This window comes from Pituophis catenifer, unplaced genomic scaffold (genome assembly GCF_029215685.1).
Source record: "Pituophis catenifer annectens isolate HBS135680 unplaced genomic scaffold, rPitCat1.0.hap2 SCAF_1, whole genome shotgun sequence".
In the NCBI taxonomy this organism is placed as follows: domain Eukaryota; kingdom Metazoa; phylum Chordata; class Lepidosauria; order Squamata; family Colubridae; genus Pituophis; species Pituophis catenifer.
Window position 1 is genome coordinate 262,456,950 of NW_027256881.1, and position 16,165 is coordinate 262,473,114.

The following is a 16,165-nucleotide window of genomic DNA, read 5'->3' on the forward strand; positions in this document are numbered from 1 at the left end:
TGATGATTTTTGGGAGAAGCCAGAACATATCTACGGAGGACTATTCAACTACACTTTTGCACACATGAAAATGCTGCAGAACTGTTGAAAAATTCTTGCTATAGAAACACTATTTAAATATATTGTTTCTACAGCAAGAATTTTCCAACATTTCTGCACCATTTTCATCCATGCAAAAGTCTCCAGAATATAAAGCAAGATTGTCAATACAATTTTGCACTACAAGAGATTCAGACCAGGGAGGGGAAGAATAATTCACACAATGACCTTTTGATTTTTAATACCAAAAGAAGAGAAGTGACTGCTGTTTCCTACATTGCAATAAGATTTGTAGAGCCTTCAGATTCTGTTTTTTTTTTTTTGGGGGGGGGGGAGATTTTCTAGGAGAAATGTTGATCTTTGTAAAGTCATTTCATAAACATGCCCTTGAGGCAGGCTTCTGGTGACTATGGGAAAATCTCATGCAATTTCCTTAGCAACAGTACAAAAGGACTTTCTTCCTGGAAGGGTTTTGTTTTTTGTTTTTAACTTTCCAGTCTACCTATATCTCTGTTATTCTCAAGGAGCCTCAACCTTTCTCAGCTTTTACCCCAACCAGATAATTGTCATTTGCTGAGATTGTTGCACAGTGTTTAGATTTGATAGATGTTGAATGTACACAAATGTTAACACAGTGTAAGGAGGTGTTTTTTGGTTGTGTGCCTGTGTGCCTTTGAGTCAGTGTTAACTCCTGATTACTGCTTAGGTTCTTGCAGTTTTCTTGGCAAAAATTCATAAGTGATTTGTCATTAGCTTCTTCTTCCTAGGGCTGAGGCCTAGGTCACACAGCTGATTTTGTGTCTAAGGTGAGGCTAGAATTCACAGTCTTTTAGTTTCTAGCCCAATGTCTTTAACCATTACACCAAACTGGCACTTCAAGAAGAGCCTAATGACCCAAATGATACTATCTCCAAATTATAATTATCCATTGACTGCATGGAACCAGTGGGGGTTGCCCCCAGTTTGGACCGGTTCCCAAGAACCGGTAGTAAAATTGGTGGGAGGCCCCGCCCACCGCCCAGGGTGTTGTCATCAGCTATCTGTGCATGTGAACCATTGCGAACCAGTAATAAAGGTAAGTAGAACCCACCCCTGCATGAAACATAATAAATAGAGGCACAACCTTCCTTCCTTCCTTCCTTCCTTCCTTCCTTCCTTCCTTCCTTCCTTCCTTCCTTCCTTCCTTCCTTCCTTCCTTCCTTTCTTCCTGACATATAGGCCTTATACCTATGTAAATTAGCACCATCCCTACTGTTTTAATGGAAAAATATAAGTAACTCATTCAGTCTGCTACCCTGCCTAATTTGGAAGGTATGTGGTAATGTAGTACTAATAACCTTTATGATATTAGTATTAATTATTAAGATTACACAAATAATGATATAAATAGGTCAAACAAACAGATTCCCAAGAAATATGTAATTGGCACTGAATCATTTGATTGGCAAACTCTTTTCTTCCTTTTCTTATCTATATGTATATTTTCATCTAGAAATTCTTGAGGATGGTCCATAAATGAAGTGTATTTTATTATTTTTTTACTACAAGCATTTGGACAAATATTACTGTCTTCCCTTCCTTATTTCCTTAGTGCCTCTAGGGGCAGCATTCTATCATGGCTTACTATAGTTCCATTGCAGTATCTATCTCCAATTATATAAAGAGCTGCTGAGAGAAATCAACCAATTTGGCATGACGCTATGGGGAAAAACACATTTTCTATGTTCCTTCTATAGTTGTGAGGCATACAGTTGCCCATTGATAGGAACTCTCAGCGAACCTTACCTCCTGCCTCTTGAGCATTTCTGGAATTTTTTTATTTGGTTACATTTTATTTGTTCATTTTTACAAATGCCTGAGTTTTCTTAATCTCTTGCTTCCCTCACTCCAATGCCCCATTGCAAAACTGTCAAATATTTTAATATTTTTATCAGTGAGGGATATTTATTTGTGTATTAAATTTATTTTCCACTCATCTCACCAAGGGTGATGCTGGGCGGTTTAAAACATTAAAAGCAATAAAACCAATAAAATAATTCTAATTATTTTATCTATCTATCTATCTATCTATCTATCTATCTATCTATCTATCTATCTATCTATCTATGCAAGTCTTGGTGTATTTGGGTCTTTTCCCGTGTAAGATTGAGTGCACTTTGGCAACGTTTCGGCAGAATCTCATCTGCCATCATCAACCCCTTATACAAGGGGTCTTCTGCAGCAACTGCCGTTACTATTTCAAATCTGGTGCTGGTAGTCTGCTTTGCTGGGATGGCCCCACCTCTTCATTCTGATTGGTTGGGAGTCCCAGTCTGTGTCTATTGGCTTGGTTTCGGGTGTATGGTCGGTTTTTCTCCACCAGGTGGCAGGGCTTCATCTTTGTTGCTGGAATGTGATTTGGCTGGAGGTCTCGGGGTGTGTGTGTCTGGCTTCTGGGGTGTAGATTTTTCTGTCTGTGGGTGCTGGGATTCGTTTGTTGACAAGGGCTAGTTTCCAGATGTCTGGTAGGCGGGAGGTATTGTCACGTTTATTCATGTTATGGGGGCGTTTTTCTATTTCAATGGCTTCCATAATTATTCTCTTGTTGAAGTGTTCAGTTTTGGAGATTAATTTGGTTCCTTCAAAATCAATTTCATGTCCTGTTGCTTTAAAGTGCTGGAAAAGGGAGGAAAAGGGAGGAAGAAGAAAAAACTTCTCAATCTTACATGAGAAAAGACCTGAATACACCAAGACTTGCACGCGCGCGCACGCGCGCACAAACACACACACACACACACACACACACACATTAACAATAACAATAAAAACACACATTATAATTAAAGATGGGGAGCAAGAGAGCAGGATGTGTGAGGAAGAGAGGTAGTATCTTCCATTGGTCCATCAATAGTGTGATGGTTTCCTGTTGTGATGTGATATAATAAAGAAATAATCTGATAATGAGCCTTGACATTTTTTTAAGAAAGTTCAGCTAATGGAAAAAGGTGGGAACCATGATAATTACAGTTAAGCAGTAAATCTGATTTGTCTGTACTTGCACTGTTGCATATATAGCATTATAGTTAATCCACTTTCACTATCTTCAACTGCTACTATTAATTCCATATATTTTAGCTCTTAAAAAGGTTCATGGACTCTTTATGTGCCATAGAGGGAGAAAAATGTCTTGCCTGGAGAAACAGAGCTGCTAGTTTAGTTACTCACTGTTGTGTGATCTTCATTATGGATGTTGTGCGCTGAAGAATGTCCAAGAAGTAACAAAGGAATTAAGCATGTAACTCTTGAATGCTAATGACTGTATAACATGTATAAATCTTGACATAAAATCTCTGGATTCTGGTGAATATACCACGAGACAATCCAGGTGCATATACAAGCAATTCAGGAAATGTGTTTCTGCAACATATCTCAATATAATAACCCCAATTGTTAAGTAAACAGATGTTGCAGTTTTTCTAATGAGAGTTTCAGAAGTAGTGATTTGTGAAGCAGCTTTATGAGGAGTACACATATATTTGCCAAAACATGAGAATGATACTTCACAAATGAATTTGCTTAATTATACCATTAAATTGCAATAGAGATATTACTTATGAACTTTTGAGTTACAAACTTTTATCAATATGAACAAATTTGTCTGCAATTCCAATCTAGAAAGTCCCAGAAGTCAGGAGGTTAGTTTACAACATGTTACATACATATGCTTGTTTCCACTTGTGGATAAAATATATGTGTAGCCGGTTCATAAGTACAGCACTGTCTGTACCTATAAAAGCCATTGGATTGATTACCTGAAAAAGAAAAAGAAAGAATTCCTACAGAATTCCTCTGTAGAATTTTCATCTGTATCAGTAAACTTTATCTTCTATTAATTCTGGGAAGACAACAAGATGGGAAAAGCTGATCTCAATTTAAATTAGCAGTTTACGTGTTCAAAGTATAAGCTGTTTGGTGAATGCTTTCATAGAACAGACATCTAACTAAAGGCTAGAGCAGGGGTGTCAAACTGGCAGCCTATGGGCCAGATGCATCACGCACAGGCCACTCCCAATCCAGCTCCGCAAAGGAGAAATGTAGGTCAGTAGGTCAAAGATCTCAGTGCCAGGCTGTAGCAGCACACTGCCTGTTTGTGCTCTGTGGGTCTTTCCTGCTTACTTCATTACCTCATTATTGGCTCGGATGTGGATGATCTAATATACTACCTAGAGAAGATGGCAACTTGAGAGGGGGGTGAATAACTTCTATCCAATCAGAATACTGTTACTGTGCTACCTTTTGTCTGCTTGTGTAATACTGTATAAAAAATAAAGTTCTCTACGAAGTCGAGAGAGACATCTTGGAGACATCTTGAAACAGAGCAAAAGCCTGGACCTCTGATTTACAAGAGGGAAAAATGTCACAAAACATCACATGACGGCAATGTGACGCTGCCAGTTTGACACCCATGGGCTAGACTGAATTTATCTGAAAACAATTTATTCTGAAGTATATTTGCTAAACAGTTTCTTTGTTGAGCTTTTTCCAATGAGGAAATGTAGGCTTTCTTCCAGACAGTATTTGTCCAAAAAACAAAGCCGACAACAACAAAAAACACCTTTTCTTAGGCTTAAATCTAAGCCTTGTCTCTGTCCTCAAGTTAAAATCACCAAAAACCTAATTCAAATGGAAGAAAAATGCAAGCCAGTTAAAGTGGTAAGTCTCTTACTTTCATAGATAGATAGGATGGAGAGAGAGAGAGAGAGAGAGAGAGAGAGAGAGAGAGAGAGAGAGAGAGAGAGAGAGAGAGAGAGAGAGAGAGAGAGAGAGAGAGAGAGAGGCTACGACTCCCACTCCTAATTCCCGTATGTGATCCAAAATATACCTTGCCACTGAGAGATCAAACATAAATAAAAGGATGGCTATTTCCATCCTTTTCCATCAGAAGTCATCAACAAGTGTGATCACAGTACTGCCACCTTAGTACTATGTCTCAGTTTGAAACATCACTGAAAAGGATCTAGGTAATCTGTTCCCTGAAAAGTGTTTGAATCTATAACCTGGCCAACATCTTTTCTTAAAAATAGAAGGTTGAGGACTGACAAATTTTTGGGTCTTCTGACTTCTTGAAGAGGAGATGTCTGACTGTTCCTTCAAAGCAAGCAGCATTTCAAGTAACCATTCAGTAACTTTATTCTCTCATCTTGATAGGATTTGAGATGAATTCTGAGCGAATACGTGTAACTTTACCGGTTATTTTGAACATTTCTCACAGCAGTCATAAAAAATGATCCCGTGTCTCATCCTTTTCCTGGAACAAATGAGTCACTTTAAAAAGGTCTACTGGGCAACTATATTTGGATATGATAACAGCACAAAAATATCTATATTTCACTGCTTTTACTTGTCAATGTAATCCCTAATACTGGCTATTACTCATGCTCATCTTTATTCTTCATCTTGTCCAATAGTATTCTGGGAACTCTTCTGGTGTTTCATCTCCCTAATTTGGTCAGCAAACCCAAAAGCACCTTGGAATTGATATTACTATCCAAATAGATCACGGGTATCAAACTCAATCACGTCATGTGACATATTGTGATGTATCACAACGTTTTTTGCCTTTGCGAAGCCAGGGTGGGCATGGCCTACGTGACGCATCCAGCCCGGGGGCCACCAGTTTAACATCCCTGAAATAGATGTCCTTCAGATGTTAAATTCCAAACACATTAGGATTTAAAGATTTAAATCAGATATAAATTGTTTCTAGAAACAGCTGGCAAAGAGGGCAGAGTTTTATTATAGTTATGATTTGCTCTGGACATCATGCACTAGTTAGCAGCCAAGCTACTGCATTTTGAATGTACTGATGTTTCCAGACACTTGTTTTCTACATATTGGAGTAGGTAATTTGGAATGTAAAAATGGCATCAGTAACTTTTGCAACCTCAGCAGTTCCTACAACTATGCTTCTATATGGTGGCTGTTTGCCTCAATGAGGATATTCATATCAAGGGAATCTAAAGGAAAGAAATCAAGCAATACAATCTGATGATTCTCATAATAAAGCGATGCATTTTTTTCCTCAATAAGGTGCTTCAGGTCATTCTGAAGCTCTTGTTCCACAATTGCTTGTTGTGCACATAATAGTTTCAGTTGTTTTGCTGAGTTTTTAGAAGTTGTTGCATGTTGCTTTGCAAAGCAGCTTCAAAGGGCTACTTATGCATAAACAGTCACTGAAGCAAAGAACCAAGCCAAAGCTTTTATTTTTATGTATATTGAAATTTATAGCTCACTTTTCTGCTTATTCCAACACTTAAGGCACTTTACAACATTAAAAAAAAAGATGTGAATAGAAGAAAATTAATTCAACTAAAATCAAAGCCAAAATTAAGAATCAAACATTAAAATAATAATAATAAAAAAAAATTGAAAAGAGCAGTTTATTTATTTAGCGTATGGCACATATTAGCCAGGGATCACCAAGGTGGCTGGCTGCCTCTGTGAAAGGATTTTTTTTCAGGCAGATTTTTTGACCCTTTAAAGAACAGCCCTCGATAAAATGCATTGCAAGTTTCCAAAAATATTGTAATGAAGTTGTGGATAAAAGTCCAACTTGCTGAGAAATAATTGCAAGTGATACAATATCCATAATTCTACAAAAACATTCCTTACAATTCCATATTTCAAATCCAGTTAATCTTTCCCGATCTGGTTACATTAACCCTTCATTGATACAGAAGTTAAATTTAACTGATCTGTTTTGTTAACTTAAATGCCAGCACAGGTAAAAAAAGAAAATCCAATGAGCAAACAAAAAATAAACTCAACAACTCATTTCCTATTTCATTTAAGTTTATTTGCTAAAGAAATATATTTCATCTCTAGCAAATGTTTTTACCTTAAGAAAAATTAATGCATATTGATTAGTTAATGCTGTAAAAACAGGGCTTTTTTTAAAAAAAATTACAATTTAACATGACAAGAGATGTTTCTGCTTATCCCACAGGTAGACCAGAGAACAACTGGACTGCTGTTGTAGAAACTCAGATAAATGGTGATATAGTAATATATTAAATTGATAGTATACCAATTTGGAGTAATAATTAAAATATCAGGCTAGAAACCAGTAGACTAGGAGCTCTAGTCCTACTTTAGGCATGAAACCAGTTGGGTGATCTTGGGCCAATCCTTTTGGTTAGTCCTAGGAAGGAGGCCATAGCAAACTATTTCTGAAAATCTTGTCAAGAAAACTGCAAGGATTTCCCTAGGCAGTTTACAGGAGTCAAAACTGACTCAAAGACATGTAAACTGAGAGCAATAACTACACACAAAGCATTAACTAATAGCTTGTAGCTCTACATCTAAAGAAACTCTGTCAAAACACCTAAATTTGGTTTTTTCCTGACCTATTTCTTTCCTTATTTTTTTTTTCTGATTCCTTGTATTTTATCTTCTGTGGAAACTTAATAAAATCTTATAAAACATCTTAAATCTGAAGAATGATTAAATAAAGATTTTTTTAGTCCATCTTAACAGAATAAACAAATAACAAAAGTCTCAATAAGTAACAGCAAGTAACTGGCTGAACTTGTTTCAGCTGAGTAGCTATGTAACCAGAGTCACTCCAGGTTAGAATTTGTATGGATAAGTACAAGGAAAATCCCAGGGCTGCATGTTACAATAGGAAATTGAAAAACATTGCAGAAGAAAACAGTGGCAAACTGCTTTTGTTCTGTTGCTAGGCTGACTGAATAGACTTGAGTTGAAAGAGATTTTAAACTGAATTTTAATTATACCCAAGAACTGTTCTTGAAATTTAGTTCTTGTCCTAGAAAAGGCATTGGCAATCACACTACATAAACCTTCTTTCACCAAGGAGAAACATGATTTATCTAGACCTATTCAGAAATGTCCGGGAACTAGGTTATATAGATTAATCTACAGAACAAAAGTAATTATGGCTGAACTGAATGAATTATTTTCCTGCATGCAAGATTTATTGTATCATTAACAAGGGGCCCCTTCCTTTACAGACATATTGTTTGTTTTCGAAGAAATTTTGTTTTACCTCTTTCCATCTCCTTTCTGCTCTGACTCCTCTAAGCTGAATATTTTAATTTTTTAAGACTCTTCTGCAAAAAAGAGCAAACCTATCAGCATATGTACCAATAACAGCATTAATTTAAAATATATCACAGTTGAACAGAAGAGCCTAATACCTAGATAGATAGATAGATAGATAGATAGATAGATAGATAGATAGAGATATAGAGATATAGAGATATATATAGATATATAGATATATAGATATATAGATATATAGATATATAGATATATAGATATATAGATACATATCAGTGAATATCTCCACTTTTCATGGCAAATCATTGTTATAATGACCAAAACTACATGATTCCCTGGAAGAAATTCCATTATTGTGAAGTAGCATCAAACTACTCCTCTTTTTATATCTTCCTCATACCTGTGCCATGTACATGACAAATGCTCCTCCACTTTTGACCTAATTATAAGAGTTGTTTTATAAATCTGCAACATGTATACATGAAGTATGAATTTTGAAAAGCAACACCACTACTGGCCTTACACTTGGGAAATGATTATTTTTTTTTAATGCAAATAGTATTTTGGAGATAAATCCCGCAGAGTCACAAACCTACTTTGATGGATCTAGTTTCAGAGGAAAAAAAAAATGGGAAAGTTGCAGTTCAAGCAGGGCAAGAAGCATAATGTTTCATTAAAAAAAATGAATATACCTGAGAAACCAGAAGTAGTTTATGCAGATAAAACAATCAAAGCAAGTACTATTATAAAGAGCAGACATCAGAAGCAAGATAATCTGATGAAGCTGTGGGATTTGGATATCAGCATAAAAACAAGCTGGTTAACATGGAGCAGGAACCAGAGAAAAAGTCAGGTTAATGATTACTTCTACACTGATCCAGCCATGAACTGAATTTCTTTTACTAAGTCTTAGATTTGTTATCTGAACAGAGAGGTCTGAAACTGTATTTTACCTAAACTTTGGAGTGAAAATTAAATATTCAGGTCGTCTCTGCTGTATATTTTGCTATTATAAATTGTTGAAAAAAGCCAGAAAACCTTTTGATGGCAGAAAAGAAAATTCAAGTATTTTGTTTTCTAGTGATTGCCCAGATTTTTGAAACCTAGGCAAAGTAAATTTGTACCATTAAAACTCTAAAATGGCAGAATTCTGTAATTGTATCATTGATAAAGGTATAGCATTCTTCCTTGGCGAAGATGCTAGGTCCTTGCAGGCTGATACACTACTTTTTAGCCAACTAGGTTCACTTGTCTATATCCTTTGATTCCTTTTTCTTTTATCTCCACTGGGTATGTTAAGATGCATAGCTTTTTTTAAATTATTAGTATGAAGCTCCTGCTTATCTTTGGTTCATTCACTCACATCTCACCCCGATAGTAGGGTAGGTCAAGAACAAAACTGAAAATGAAATTCAGTCATCAGTATTACTCTCCCTGGATTTTCATTTCTCTTTCATTACATTAACATTTTGGAAGAAAGTAAGTGGTTCTGGGGAACGTTACTCAAGGTTGTTTTGAAATAAAAATGTGCACATTTTGGGCCTACACCAAGGTTTGCACTGATTGTCTGGCTGTTATTCAGAAGATGACAGTCAACCCAGCTTACACAGTTGCCCAGGCTCCAATCATATGACAAACTTTCCACAACGTACCATATTTGACTTACTTCTCAGAATCATTGAGAATACATTGCAGAACATCCCTGGAAGAACTGCATTAGTTTTAAGCTAGAGAAATCTCTACATAGTATCAGTCTTCAGCCCCAATATTTCTTACTGCTTTTTCCTAATATTCAATTTGGATAATGGAATTTTACAGTAAAGTGTCAGTAATGTAATCATAACATGTTATTTATGTATCCTTCTTGCCTTCATATCATGCTTTCACCTAAGTTTATCTCTTCCCCTGTCATAGTTGATTGAGAAAGACTGACTAGCTCACCCAGTGAACTCCTTGATCGAGTTGAGATTGAACCTTGCTCTCCCAAATGCAAGACAAGACTTAACTTATACATTTCACCAGCTCTCTCTCTGCCCACCTTGCTTGAATGATTTATATGAAAAGGCTTCTATGGGCTAGATAAGAGATTTATCCGCCTCTCAGATACCTGAATAAAATCTTTGATTCCTTCTTGGCAAGAACTGAGCTGGTGAATTTCACTGCCAATGTTGCTAGTTTCTTGATCTTTAGAAAGTTGAAAGTTAATTAACACCTATTACACCTATTACAACAGATACATTCAGCTGGTAAATAAACTAACAACCTTAATTACCCCATTCTGATAATCATTTAATGCACAGTGAAATTATCACTACACTAATAGCATTCTTTGTCATGTCTTTGTTCTAGAGTTGCTAATATTGCAAGAACATTTTCCCCTGTAGAAGTGAAATTTTACATCTCAAAAAACAAACACTGGCAACAACTACAACAAAACCCCCCAATGCTGCCAAGTGATAAAATAGCATCATCTCACTTGGCAACCTTTGAGATAGGTTGCACTCCATATGATGTTGGTCTGCAACTTCTATCCAATACGATTGACCATCATGGCTATGCCAAATAGGAATTGGCATTCAGCAACATCAAGAGGTTGACAGGTTACCTCTCCTTACCCTAGTTCAATAAATAATATTTGTAACTCTTGTAATATGGATATACATTGTCCACTATGTCCTGCTCAATCATTATTAATTTGAAACTTTAGGAAGTAAATACCCCAGAAGAATAGATACTCAAACAGGCAGCTGAATGTGATTAACATCCCTTTTATCTTATTATTTTTTTTTTGTATAAAAAAAGTTGCAGCATGTCCATGTAGAGATAGGAAATCCTTTGCATTTAGCTAATTAAGGCTGTTCCCATAGGCAACTATCTAATGATTAACTGAAAATAATTGTTCATTAATCAAATAGGGATTGCTCTAAGCATACTAGTATTTCTAGTCTTCATCCACTAGGGACAAGCCTAAGGACAAGAAATTATAAATCAGAGAGATGCTGGAAGGCAGCATACAACTCTTAAATATCATTATTATTTCATTATGTGGGATGTTCCACATTCTGGAAATTCAACAATATATTGTTTTTCACATAATGTAGTAAGTGACAACTTTCCAAAAAGATCCATTTCACATAAAGTACTTAGTTGGATGGATTAGAAAAACCTTGGAGCTGAATACTTTACAGTGACATGTCAAAGAAATTAAAGTGCTACATACTTTATTATTATTATTATTTATTCAATTTATATCCCGCCCTTCTCCTAGTGGACTCAGGGCGGTGCACAGCCAGAACTAAAACACATACCAATACAAAATTTAAAATTATTAAAAGAATTATATAACTGTGGCCCAAAATTTAAAACATTGAAAACTAAAACCCATTTGACAATTTAAAAAGCTAAAAAAGGCTAAAAAAAAGGGGGGGTTTCACGCCAGCCCTACTTGATGGAAAAGAAAAGTTTTTAGGGCACGGCAAAAAACCTGGACATCCGATATCCTTCGTATCTTCGTATCTTCGGGGGAAAATTGTTCCAGAGGGCAGGAGCTGCCACAGAGAAGGCCCTCTCCCTGGGGGTCGCCAGCCGACATTGCCTGGCTGACGGCACCCTGAGGAGTCCCTCTCTGTGGGAGCGTACTGGTCGGTGGGAGGCTATCAGCGGCAGAAGGCGGTCCCGCAAATACCCAGGTCCCATGCCATGGAGCACTTTAAAGGTGGTGACCAACACCTTGAAGCGCACCCAGAAGACCACTGGAAGCCAATGCAGCTCACGCAGGAGAGCACCCCCTTGCTCCCATAATCCCCCACGTGGCCGCATTCTGCACCAGTTGGAGCCTCTGGGTGCTCCTCAAAGGGAGCCCCATGTAGAGAGCATTGCAGTAGTCCAGGCAGGAAATGATGAGCGCCTGAGTGACTGTGCGTAAGAAGTCCCGATCCAGAAAGGGACGCAACTGGCGAATCAGGAAGACCTGATAAAAAGCCCCCCTGGCCACGGCTGTCATATGCTCTTCTGAAGACAGCCATGCATCCAGGAGGACATCCAAGTTGCGAGCCCTATCTTTGGGGGCCAATAACTCACCCCCCAATAGCCAGCGATGGCACTAGTTGGCTATATCGGGACACCGGAAGCCACAGCCACTCGGTCTTGGAAGGGTTGAGTCAAAGCCTGTTACTCCCCATCCAGCTCCGCACAGCCTCCAGGCACTGGGACATCACTTCAAGGGCATCGTTGGGATGGCCTGGGGTGGAGATGTACAGCTGAGTATCATCAGCGTACTGATGGAACTCCACCCCAAAGCCACGGATGATCTCACCCAGCGGCTTCACATAAATGTTGAACAGAAGGGGCGAGAGGACCGACCCCTGTGGCACCCCACAGACAAGGCGCCTCGGGGTCGACCTCTGCCCCCCTGCCAACACCAACTGCGACCAGAGAGATAGGAGGAGAACCGCTGCAAAACGGTGCCCCCCCACTCCCAACCCCTCCAACTGGCACAGCAGGATACCATGGTCGAGGTATCAAAAGCCGCTGAGAGATCTAACAGGACCAAGGTAGAGGAGCAACCCCTATCCCGAGCCCTCCAGAGATCATCCACCAATGCGACCAATGCTGTTTCTGTGCTGTGCCCAGCCCTGAAGCCGGACTGGAGCAGATCCAGATAGACAGCTTCATCCAGGTACCTTGGAAGCTTCCCTTCCAAGAAAGGAAGGTTGGAGACCGGACGATAGTTAGCCAAAACAGCTGGATCCAGAGCAGGCTTCTTGAGGAGGGGCCTCACCACCGCCTCTTTCAAGGCGGATGGCAAGACACCCTCACTCAAGGAAGCATTGAATATCCCCTGAAGCCAGCCTCACGTAACCTCCCGGGAGGCCAGCATCAACCAGGAGGAACACGGGTCCAATAAACATGTGGTCACGTTCAGCCGCCCCAGTATCCTGTCCACATCCTCGGGAGCAACTCCTCCCAAATGGCAGTCCCAAGACCAGCACCATCCTCCCGTCTGTACCTACCCAGTCAGAGACCAAGCCTTCCCAAATCTGAGTGATTTTATCGTGCAGATACTGAACAAAATCCTCATACAATAAATTAATTTGGATACTTCAGCATGATATATTTTGATCCCATTTCTGATAAAAAAATCAAGAACTATCACAAGAAAATGAGAAACATAGCTGATGAATTAATAGTCTGCTTGCAAGATTCTTGGATTCTCCCAATAGTTGTAGGTTTTAAAACAATAAAATAAAACACATTCAAAAGAAATAAAAACCCTGCTTAGGAAAAGAATGTTACAATTGTTGTTGATTCATCCCTGATTTTACACACAGACACACCGCTCTGCAGGAAAGCAACCAAGGTCAGAGAGCACCAAGAACCCAAGAGCTCACTCCTAAGCTACAAATACAATATTACTTATTATTGTATTTGAGGGAGCTTTCCCTCAAGCTGACACTGGCATTCCTCAGACTGATAAAGCCTTTGATCTTCTATCTTTGTTAGTCCCTGAGTCATATTTGCCTTCAATTTCCTGGCATATCTTCCTCTTCATCCTTAGTAATCTACCACAGAATTCCCTCTACTATATGGAATTTGGACTACTTTTCATCTAACAAATCTTCAGCAGCATAACCATTTTTCAATCCAAGTCAGATTTTTTCCACCAATGTGGATCCTTATTATAGACCCTTAGAACTTCAATAACCAGGGATATTAAGTTTTATTCCAGTCTTCAGTCTATATGTCTTCCTGGGGAACATTTTCCTATGGAAAACTAAACCATGGTCCTAATTTCAGTTTCAGTATCAGAATACAAAAAAATTGCATCAATATGGGGAAACTACTTTGCATTATTTCCTAATATGGAAAGAGGTAGTACAGATAGTAGAGTCCAAGTCACTTCATGGAAATGAAACGGGTGGCCTCTTTGCCAGAGCAAAATCATCAAAGCAAATTTCTAACACTTTGTACATGATTGTTATGGTGGAACTTTTTCAAAACAGGAAGTGTGGACAACCACTGAGTCTTCTGTGATAAACAGAAGTATTGACTCCAAATATAAAATAACTTCAAAAATACAAAATCCCAAAATAACAACACAGATTTTATCAAAGCATTACCTCAGTGTTATGATTTAGTTTTCTTTCTTCCCTATATTTGGGAAATCAGAAAAACTTTGAATTTAAAGATTGGCCTCCCATCTCCTGCTATCTTTTTTTTTTCTCTTTGGGGACTACCCATTTGGTCTCACAGAGACTCAAGAAAATTTTTAGTATATAAAGACAGTAAGCCAATGCATTTTAATGTAGTATTTCAACGAAATTAAATGCCATCTTCAGTGTACATTATAATTATAAAAATAAGCACAAACACATCCTTCACATTCTATACAATTGAACTGAAAATCGATATTGCATTAATATTGCACTATACAGGACTTCCGCTTGGCTCCGCGAGCTTTGAAGACGCTCTTTTATGAGCGCCTGATCCCCGGTTTCATAAAAGCCCCAGAACAGCCAAAAAACAGCTGTCTGGAGGCTTGGAACCCTTTCCCTGGGCAAAGGGGAGAGAGAAGAGTCGACAGGCGGAGGTAGAGCCCCCCCAAATGCCCTAGGAGAAATCCTGGGGCGCGAAGGGTATGGGCTCCCTATTGAAGCCTGTCAAGCTGCTCCGGACCAGGGACGCTAAAGCGGAGCTAGAAGCCGCGACCAAAATCTGCTGGGAAAAAAAATGAGGGGACTTTTAACATCTTTACCTTGATTGCAGACAGAGCAAACCAGGAGAAAAAAGAAAAAAAATGCAAGTAACACTTTAACTCCGTTTTAAAATGCAGAAAATGGCGCCTGAGGGCGGGAGGAGGAAGCTACAAGGGAAAGTGCTTGTTACGCTTGTTAACGTTTGCAACATTGATACAGCTACTGGATTACACCTTAAGAGAAAGTTCTAAAGTGGAAGCGCCTAGGAAAAGAATTTGGTACTGAGGAAAAGAATTTGGTATTGACTTTAACTAAAATTTTGCTCTTATACTGTGTGGAAAATAGTTGGAATTGTCAACCTAATAGCTGGATAAATACAAAGGGGCTGAAATATGGCTGATAGCAGGGCTGGTGAATCAGCAAATTCTCAAGCTGTAACTGTTAAAGCTTTTCAAGAACTTCTAGAATCCTTTAATTCTGCACTTTTGGGTATAATTGAAAGAGCTTTTTCAAAAAAACAGCTTGGAAAATTATAAGGAGTTGTTAGATGGGCAGCAGGAAATTTTTCAGAAGAGCCTGCCCTTGGAAGATCGAGAGGCTGTTAGGACTGAAAGGCAGGCTGGCACAGCTGAAACAAAGAACTGGGTAGATGCTTCCATTCAACTGATAGAAAAGCAACAAATAGACTTTTTATTGCAAGCTGACAAACTTTATGGCAACAAATTTTGGCTATATGAACAAAGGAATGGATTGAAGGACTATAAAAGCAAGAAGAATCGAAATGGAGATGTCCATTTAGAAAAAGTGATTTCAAGAAGAGAGCGAGTATTTCAGAAACATCAACCTCAAATCAACATTTTAAAATTTTCAAAAATAAAATTGGGAGGAATGTTGAAAGAATTAATAAAAAAAAGGACTGGAAAAAATATAGAAAGAAGAGAAGAATAGAAGATTAAGCATTTGAAAACTTGAAAGATATCCTCTGGTAGATTTTAGAATTTATATTTGGTAAATAAGTGTTTTAAAGGTATTAAGAGATTTTTAAAATGTTTAACATAAGATTATATTATTTTAAAGAGATAAAATGTGTAAGATCTCAAGATACCTAATTAATTGAATGAAGCGGATTAATGTTAAATTTAGAATTTTATTAGGGAATAATGTTCAAAAAGAATGATATTCGAGGGTATGGAAATGAAATTTACTTATGACTTTTACTGTTTGTAATATTGCTAAAGTATTGGATTATACATCAAGAAAAAGGTTTTTTTTATAATTAGGATGAATGAATTTAACGTAATTGGTCTTGAGGATTTATAAAAGGGAGGTTGATGAATTGGAGCAAGGGGAGTTAAAGAACGTGTGGGAGT